Consider the following 10476-nt stretch of genomic DNA (forward strand, 5'->3'; position numbering starts at 1 on the left):
ACTGTATTTCATGTTAAGGACAATATGCATCTTCCTATTTGCAACTTATTTGCATAAAGAGTCCCCTCATTCAGAAATGTCTGAATCAAAAGCAGGGTAAGACAACCCAATATCAGGACTCAAGGTAAGACCCAAAAGCATACACATCGAATTGACAATGGTTTTATCTTCCAACAGGGGCAGGCAAAAGACAGGTCAAGGCAGGCAGGGGTAAGTAAACCAGAGGGGGGCAATGGTACCGGACGGCAGGCAGGCTCAGGGTCAGGGTAGGCAGAGGTCAACAATCCAGAGGTGGGACAAAGGTACAGGTTGGCAGGTAGGCTCAGGCTCTGGGGCAGGCAGAGTGGTCAGGTAGGCGGGCTCGGATTTAGGACAGGCAAGGGTCAAACCAGAAGGGCGAGAAAAGAGAGACTGGGAAAAGCAGGAGCTGATAACAAAAATGCTGGTTGACTTGACAAACAAGAAGTACTGGCAACGGACAAACAGAACACTTGTATAAATACACAGAGAATAATGGGGAAGACTGGAAACACCTGGAGGGTGGTGGAGACAAATTACAAGGACAGTTGAAACAGATCAGGGTGTGACAGTACCCCCCCGGCATAGAAAATCCTTGATGAGGCCTCGGTCCAGGATGTCCCTGGCGGGGACCTAGCACCTCTCCTCCGGGCCATAACCCTCCCAGTCAACCAGGTACTGGAACCCCCTGCCCCAAGGTCGACCTTTCAACAGATGCCTCACCGTGTAAGCCGGTTGGCCGTCAATGAGTCAGGGATGAGGGGTGGGCCTGGAAACAGAAGACAAAGGGTTGTGAGACATCGGTTTGACTCTGCACACATGAAAGGTGGGATGTATAAGAAGGGTACAGGGCAACAGAAGATGAACAGCAGAGTGGCTAATAATCTTGGAGATGGGAAATGGGCTGATAAACCAGGGGGGAGAGTTTGCAGGATTCCACCCGGGTGGATAGCCATACCTTCTGCCCGAGACAATAGCGGGGAGCCGGGGTCCTATGGTGATCCGCATGTCGTCGATACCTGGAGGTGGTCTTGAGGAGGGCTGACCGGGCTGTCCTCCAGGTACGACAACAGAGGCGGACAAACATCTAGGCAGAAGGTACACCGACCTTTTCCTCCTGCTCAGGGAAGAGCAGAGGCTGAAACCCCAGGGAACACTCAAATGGAAGAGTGTTGCGGGTGTACTCAACCCACACCAGTTGCTGGCTCCAGAAGGTGAGGAGACCAGCGCAGAGTAGACTCAAGATCCTGGTTGGCTCGCTTTGACATGCCATTGGACTGGGGGTGGAACCCAGAGGACAAGCTGGCCGACAACTCAGTGGGGGTGCAGAACGCCTTCCAGAACCAGGACGAGAACTGAGGCCCCCGGTCAGAGACCATGTCCATGGGCACTCCCTGGATCCGGAGCTGGGCCGTCTCCTTGGCCGAGGGTAGTTTGGGGAGAGGAATGAAGTGAGCGGCCTTGGAAAGCCAATCGACCACAGTCAGGATGGCAGTGTTTCCCTCAGGCGCGGGGAGACCAGTGACGAAATCCAGGGATATGTGGGACCAGGGACGGTGAGGGACAGGGAGTGGTTGCAGATGACCAGCCGGAGCTTGCCAGGGAGTCTTATTCTGAGCACAGACCATGCAGGCAGAGACAAAAGCGTCGACATCCGGAACCATCGTAGGCCACCAAAAGCATTGTCGCATGAGGGCCAGGGTCCGACGGGAGCCCAGGTGGCAGGCAAGCCTGGTGGAATGCGCCCACTCCAGGACCACAGAGCGGACAACATCAGGCACAGACATCCGATTATCAAGGCCCCCCCAGGGTTCGGCTAGGACCGCTGCGACTCCCGGACCTGTTTCCCTATACCCTAGTTGAGTGCCGTCACCTGGCATGAGGTGGGAAGGATGGTCTCTGGCTCCGGGGTGGTACCCGTGGGCTATAGCGGCAGGACAGTGCATCCGGCTTGACATTCTTGGATCCCGGCCGGTACGAGAGGGAGAAGTTGAACCGTGTGAACAGCAGGGCCCATCTGGCTTGCCGGGAGTTGAGGCGCTTGGCGGTGCGGAGATACTCCAGGTTCTTGTGGTAGGTCCACACGATGAATGGATGTTCCGCACCCTTCAGCCAGTGCCTCCATTCCTCCAACGCCATCTTCACCGCGAGAAGCTCACAAATTCCCCACATTGTAGTTATTTTCCGTGGCATTGAATCGGTGAGGGAAGAAGGTGCAGGGATGTAGCTTGAGGTCCAGGGCAGAATGCTGGGACAGGACCGCCGCCACTCTGATATCAGAAGCATCGGCCTCCACCACGAACTGACGGGAAGGGTCTGGATGAACCAAGATGGGAGCTGTGGTGAAGTGATGTTTTAGGTCCCAGAACGCCCGATCAGCAGCTGGAGACCAAGTGAACGGAACCTTGGACGAGTGCGGACAGGGGGGAAGCCAAGGAGCTGTAACCCCAGATAAAGCAGCGATAGAAGTTGGCGAACCCAGGAAGGGTTGCAGCTGCACCCTGGAAGTAGACTGGGGCCAATCCACCACTGCTCTCACCTTCCCGGGATCCAATTGCACACTCACTGCGGTGATTATGAAACCCAGAAAAGGGATGGTGGAACAATTGAACTCGCACTTCTCTACTTTTACAAACAGCTGGTTCTCCAGGAGGCATTGGAAAACCTGTCGGACGTGGAGCACATGTTCTTGGGTGGAACGGAGAAGAAGAGGATGTCATTTAGGTAGACAAAGATGAACAGGTTCAACATGTAGCGGAGAACATCATTGACCAGAGCCAGGACAATAACTCATCCAGACTAGCACATATGGCCGGCTGTTGTTCCCACACGACAGTAGCCCAGGTGAGAGCCCTCCCGGACATCAGCGTGATGAGGTAGGCTAACTTGGAGCGATCCGAGGGGAAGGAGGAGGGCTGAAGCTCAAAGACGAGGGCACACTGAGCTAGGAATGCTGGACAGGTGCTCGGCCCTCCATTGAAGCATTCTGGAGGTGGTAAGCGGGGCTCCAGAGAAGGTGGAGTGACCGATGAGATGAGGCTGCTAGCAGCTGAGTCGCTGAGGAGCTATGGGGTTACCACTGTGGTAGGCAGCCTCCCAGACAACCCATGGAATTGCTCCAGCAAATTGTCTAATGCCTGGTCATGACGTTCAGCCAACGTTTGGACCCCCTCCACATGGCCATGAAGCAATTCCTCGTGCCTACCGATGGTGGCTCCCTGGGTGGAGATGGCTTTATGTAGCTGGCCCGGGTCAGTTCGTATTATCAGGACTCAAGGTAAGACCCAGATTCAGACACGTCAAATTGACAATGGTTTAATCTTCCAACAGGGGCAGGCAAAAGACAGGTCAAGGCAGGCAGGGGTCAGGAAAGCAGAGAGGGGCAATGGTACCGGATGACAGTCAGGGTCAGGGTAGGCAGAGGTCAACAATCCAGAGGTGGGGCAAAGTTGCAGGTCAGCAGGCAGACTCAGGGGCAGGCAGAGTGGTTAGGCAGGCGGGCTCAGAGTCAGGACAGGCAAGGGTGAAAACCAGGAGGGAGAGAAAAAGAGAGACTGGGAAAAGCAGGAGCTGATAACAGAAATGCTGGTTTACTTGACGAACTGGCAATGGATATTGTACTTTTTCTCTCAATATTATCAATTGAGAGCAAATTCAGAGCAAATTCAGAGCACATGCAATTGATCTGATGTACAGCACATCAAAAAAATATACATGCACACATCAAATAGGCTACATTTACATCAGATGTATAAGACCCATATTAAGGTTTACCTAAGTAGTTAGATGAGAGAAAATGTCCCTTCTGGTCCTTGACTGAATTCATTCAAAATGCATAGTCTGTTGTTGCTATCCTTGTGAGGAAATCCAATCAATCAAATGTATTTATGAATCCTTTCTTACATCAGCTGATGTCACAAAGTGATGTACAGATACCCAGCCTGAAACCCCAAACAGCAAGCGATGCAGGTGTAGAAGCACGGTGGCTAGGAAAAACTCCCTAGAAAGGCCAGAACCTAGGAAGAAACCTAGCTATGAGGGGTGGCGAGAGAGAGAGAGAGAGAGAGAGAGAGAGAGAGAGAGAGAGAGAGAGAGAGAGAGAGAGAGAGAGAGAGAGAGAGAGAGAGAGAGAGAGAGAGAGAGAGAGAGAGAGAGAGAGAGAGAGAGAGAGAGAGAGAGAGAGAGAGAGAGAGAGAGAGAGAGAGAGAGAGAGAGAGAGAGAGAGAGAGAGAGAGAGAGAGAGAGAGAGAGAGAGAGAGAGAGAGAGAGAGAGAGAGAGAGAGAGAGAGAGAGAGAGAGAGAGAGAGAGAGAGAGAGAGAGAGAGAGAGAGAGAGAGAGAGAGAGAGAGAGAGAGAGAGAGAGAGAGAGAGAGTCTGACACAAGGCTACAGAAATGGGTAACAGCTGATCTTAGTTCACCTTGCAATGTGTCATTTGCCTGCAACTCCACTATCTCACTCTCTATTCCAGCAAGGTCAGGAGAGAGGGCTGTGATGACTGGGGTCAGAGATGACATTGGCACATGAAAGGGGTTCTCAATGAATCCTTGAATCTTGATTCAAACTTCAATTTCTACTTTTCCAACACACACAAATGCATCATAGCTAAAATGCTGCGGTATGTCTGGGTTGGATGTGGTGACTGCTCTGAGTTTTGGGAAATTAACAAACTGTCTGTCAGGTTGTAGCTTTCCCTTGGAGTTGGAGAGTCACCGTGTTCAGGCGGCAGCTGATGTCAGTCAAAAAAGCTAGTTTTAATATCCACTGTGGATCATCCAGCTCTAGCTCCTCTTTCCAAAACTGTGCCACAAGACAGCCATCTCACCTCACTGTGAAATATCAAGCAGCTGTATTCTGTCTGGTACTCCTCCAGCAACGCCTAGGATTGCCGGTGATTCAGTGCCCTCCAATAATAATGTTCACCACGCGCACAAATTGCTGCATCACATTCTGTAAGTAGGTCTTTGAGTTTAGCCTCTAGTGCTTCCTGATGAATGATGAAATGAAACATAACAAATTCAGGAATATCCTTTCTCTTTCTCATCAGACCTATGAGTCCCTTCTCCTTCCGGCACCATGAATATGTTAGTAATCAGTTGCTTACCGATGTCCTCCCCGTTGTCTTCTATGTGTCTTGTTATGGTCGAGTCTGAGAGTTGTAGTCACTTAATTTGCTTTAAAATAGCGTCCTTGTTTGTGAAATCATCATACAATATTTTGGTTGAGGCCAAAAAACATTATTTGACAAACTCCTCGTCTGTGAAGGCCTTCTTGTTTCTCTCGAGTATCCAAGCAATCTCATATGTTGCCTCTGTTGTTTTCTCTGCAACAGTGCTAGATCTGTCCATCATTTGTTGTTGTCCTTTGAGCTGTCCTTTCAGTTGCGCTATTTTGTTGTTTCTGAGGTTGCTTTGTGGCGGATATGTTTTGTCAAAGTGTGCATGGTGTGACTGGAAATGTCGCTCAATATTTTCTTGTTTAAAACAATTGACTGCCTTCTGGCAAGTAAGACAGAGTGAGCTAGTCCCATCATGCAGTACGAAAAAATACTTGTCTGTCCATTTCTCTTGAAACTTTCTGTGTTCTTGTTGAATCGACCATATCCTTTTCTTAGCCATGTTAGCCAAGTTAGCTACGTTAGCTAGCTGCATTTCCCCACCGCCATCTTCCTGATTTTCCTGGTTCTCCGGTGGTTGTTCATTCATAGCTGTCACGTTGTTCTCCAGATCTTCCCCCTCCTTTTCATTGTCAATTGATATACGTTTATTTTTTACAATGAATCAATCCATGTCGACCAAACTGCAAAATTAGCTAGTCGCTGTAGCTGAGCACTTTTTATTATTTATTTTATTTCACATTTATTTAACCAGGTAGGCTAGTTGAGAACAAGTTCTCATTTGCAACTGCGAACTGGCCAAGATAAAGCAAAGCAGTGTGACACAGACAACAACACAGAGTTACACATGGAGTAAACAATAAACAATCCAATAACACAATAAACAAGTCAATGACACAGTAGAAAAAAATTATGTCTATATACAGTGTATGCAAAAGGCATGAGGAGGTAGGCAATAAATAGGCCATAGGAGCGAATAATTACAATTTAGCAGATTAACACTGGAGTGATAAATGAGCAGATGATGATGTGCAAGTAGAGATACTAGTGTGCAAAAGAGCAGAAAAGTAAATAAAAACAGTATGGGGATGAGGTAGGTAGATTGGGTGGGCTATTTACAGATGGACCATGTACAGCTGCAGCGATCTGTTAGCTGCTCAGATAGTTGATGTTTAAAGTTGGTGAGGGAAATAAAAGTCTCCAACTTCAGCGATTTTTGCAATTCGTTCCAGTCACTGGCAGCAGAGAACTGGAAGGAAAGGCGGCCAAATTAGGTGTTGGCTTAGGGGTGATCAGTGAGATATACCTGCTGGAACGTGTGCTACAGGTGGGTGTTGTAATCGTGACCAGTGAACTGAGATAAGGCGGAGCTTTACCTAGCATAGACTTATAGATGACCTGGAGCCAGTGGGTCTGGCGACGAATATGTAGCAAGGGCCAGCCGACTAGAGCATACAGGTCGCAGTGTTGGGTGGTATAAGGTGATGGCACTGTGATAGACTGCATCCAGTTTGCTGAGTAGAGTATTGGAAGCTATTTTGTAGATGACATCACCGAAGTCGAGGATCGGCAGGATAGTCAGTTTTACGAGGGTAAGTTTGGCGGCGTGAGTGAAGGAGGCTTTGTTGCGAAATAGAAAGCTGACTCTAGATTTGATTTTGGATTGGAGATGTTTAATATGAGTCTGGAAGGAGAGTTTACAGCCTAGCCAGACACCTAGGTATATGTAGTTGTCCACATATTCTAGGTCGGAACCGTCCAGGGTGGTGATGCTAGTCGGGCGGGCGGGTGTGGGCAGCGAACTGTTGAAAAGCATGCATTTGGTTTTTACTAGCGTTTAAGATTAGTTTGAGGCCACGGAAGGAGTGTTGTATGGCATTGAATCTCGTTTGGAGGTTAGTTAGCACAGTGTCCAAGGAAGGGCCAGAAGTATACAGAATGGTGTCGTCTGCATAGAGGTGGATCAGGGAATCGCCCGCAGGAAGAGCAACATCATTGATATATACAGAGAAAAGAGTCGGCCCGAGAATTGAACCCTGTGGTACCCCCATAGAGACTGCCAGAGGTCCGGACAACATGCCCTCCGATTTGACACACTGAACTCTGTCTGCAAAGTAGTTGGTGAACCAGGCAAGGCAATCATTAGAAAAACCAAGGCTATTGAGTCTGCCGATAAGAATATGGTGATTGACAGAGTCGAAAGCCTTGGCCAGGTCAATGAAGACGGCTGCACATTACTGTTTTATCGATGGCTGTTATGATATCGTTTAGTACCTTGAGTGTGGCTGAGGTTCACCCGAGGTGCACCCGGAAACCGGATTGCACAGCTGAGAAGGTACGGTTGGATTCGAAATGGTCAGTGATCTGTTTATTAACTTGGCTTTCGAAGACTTTAGATAGGCAGGGCAGGATGGATATAGGTCTGTAAAAGTTTGGGTCTAGGGTGTCACCCCCTTTGAAGAGGGTTAAGACCGCGGCAGCTTTCCAATCTTTGGGGATCTCGGACGATACGAAAGAGAGGTTGAACAGGCTGGTAATAATGGGTTGCAACAATGGCGGCGGATAGTTTTAGAAAGAGAGGGTCCAGATTGTCTAGCCCAGCTGATTTGTACGGGTCCAGGTTTTGCAGCTCTTTCAGAACATCTGCTGTCTGGATTTGGGTGGAGAAGCTGGGGAGGCTTGGGCGAGTAGCTGCAGGGGGGCGGAGCTGTTGGCCGGGGTTGGAGTAGCCAGGAGGAAGGCATGGCCAGCCGTTGAGACATGCTTATTGAAATGTTCGATTATCATGGATTTATCAGTGGTGACCGTGTTACCTAGCCTCAGTGCAGTGGGCAGTTGGGAGGAGGTGTTCTCCATGGACTTTACAGTGTCCCAAAACCTTTGGAGTTAGAGCTACAGGATGCTTTCTATTTCGGCAAACGTTCTATTTCTATTTCCTTTCTGTTCAACAGCTGCACTATACTGCCATCTATCTGCTGTCCAGGGAACAATATATATATTAAATGAAGTGATTCATTGAATTGAAATTGTACCATTGTTATGTATTATGAATGGAAAATCGGAAAACCATGCGAGCCGAAAATTAAGGGCTCGCAATGAGTACCACTGATCCACAGGGTCAGGCCTGATGATATTGAGAAGCTAAACTGGTAGTGCACTACTGCCTTTTGCAATTCAGATGGAAGGCTGAAGAAAAGGAGGGCGAGAGGAGGAGAGGGGGAAATTGGGAAAGGATGAGTGGGATAAAAAGGAAAGATATACAGTGCCTCCAGAAAGTATTCATACCCCTTGACTTATTCCACATTTTGTTGATTTAAATATAAAAAAAAGTTTCAAACATCTACATACAATACAGCCGAAGAAACCTTTTTTAACCCTTTTTTCTAAGACTGTAGAGATGAGGTGCTGATTAAAATGAGTCAATACTGTATATGCATGTAAAGTGGGACACTTGAAAAATAGGCAATAAAAGGGTTAACCTTGTCAGATCGGTTCAGTTCTGTGCCTTTTGCACTTGTCCGAAGAATTCCTGCAGCAAAACAGGAAACCACAGAGAGAACAGTTGGCAACCCTAATCTGGTCCAGATCCTTTGATAACTGGTGAGGTTTCTGCTCAAATCAAGCTCGGTCAAGAGACCCAATAACTAGGCCTCTATGCCATTTGCTACTGATCTTCACTAAGAAATGGTTTAGAATTAACAATTCAACACTAAACTGAACTCTGTCTGTCTGTCTGTCTCTCTCTCACACACACACTGTAGTTCTTCCTACCCATCTCTCTCTCGATTCTTCACTAACTCTCCCCCTTTCGTTCACACACACACACACACACACACACACACACACACACACACACACACACACACACACACACACACACACACACACACACACACACACACACACACACACACACACACACACACACACACACACACACAGTACTCTTACCCTATTTTTTTATATATTTTTTATTTCACCTTTATTTAACCAGGTAGGCTAGTTGAGAACAAGTTCTCATTTGCAACTGCGAACTGGCCAAGATAAAGCATAGCAGTGTGAACAGACAACAACACAGAGTTACACATGGAGTAAACAATAAACAAGTCAATAACATAGTAGAAAAAAATAATATATATACATTGTGTGCAAAAGGCATGAGGAGGTAGGCAATAAATAGGCCATAGGAGTGAATAATTACAATTTAGAAGATTAACACTGGAATGATAAATGATCAGATGAACATGTGCAGGTAGAGATACTGGTGTGCAAAAGAGCAGAAAAGTAAATAAAATAAAAACAGTATGGGGATGAGGTAGGTAAATTTGGTGGGCTATATACCGATACAGTGCCTTGCGAAAGTATTCGGCCCCCTTGAACTTTGCGACCTTTTGCCACATTTCAGGCTTCAAACATAAAGATATAAAACTGTCTTTTTTCGTGAAGAATCAACAACAAGTGGGACACAATCATGAAGTGGAACGACATTTATTGGATATTTCAAACTTTTTTAACAAATCAAAAACTGAAAAATTGGGCGTGCAAAATTATTCAGCCCCCTTAAGTTAATACTTTGTAGTGCCACCTTTTGCTGCGATTACAGCTGTAAGTCGCTTGGGGCATGTCTCTATCAGTTTTGCACATCGAGAGACTGACATTTTTTCCCATTCCTCCTTGCAAAACAGCTCGAGCTCAGTGAGGTTGGATGGAGAGCATTTGCGAACAGCAGTTTTCAGTTCTTTCCACAGATTCTCGATTGGATTCAGGTCTGGACTTTGACTTGGCCATTCTAACACCTGGATATGTTTATTTTTGAACCATTCCATTGTAGATTTTGCTTTATGTTTTGGATCATTGTCTTGTTGGAAGACAAATCTCCGTCCCAGTCTCAGGTCTTTTGCAGACTCCATCAGGTTTTCTTCCAGAATGGTCCTGTATTTGGCTCCATCCATCTTCCCATCAATTTTAACCATCTTCCCTGTCCCTGCTGAAGAAAAGCAGGCCCAAACCATGATGCTGCCACCACCATGTTTGACAGTGGGGATGGTGTGTTCAGGGTGATGAGCTGTGTTGCTTTTATGCCAAACATAACGTTTTGCATTGTTGCCCAAAAAAATTGGTTTCATCTGACCAGAGCACCTTCTTCCACATGTTTGGTGTGTCTCCCAGGTGGCTTGTGGCAAACTTTAAACAACACTTTTTATGGATATCTTTAAGAAATGGCTTTCTTCTTGCCACTCTTCCATAAAGGCCAGATTTGTGCAATATACGACTGATTGTTGTCCTATGGACAGAGTCTCCCACCTCAGCTGTAGATATCTGCAGTTCATCCAGAGTGATCAT

This window comes from Oncorhynchus kisutch, linkage group LG3 (assembly GCF_002021735.2).
Source record: "Oncorhynchus kisutch isolate 150728-3 linkage group LG3, Okis_V2, whole genome shotgun sequence".
Lineage (NCBI taxonomy): Eukaryota > Metazoa > Chordata > Actinopteri > Salmoniformes > Salmonidae > Oncorhynchus > Oncorhynchus kisutch.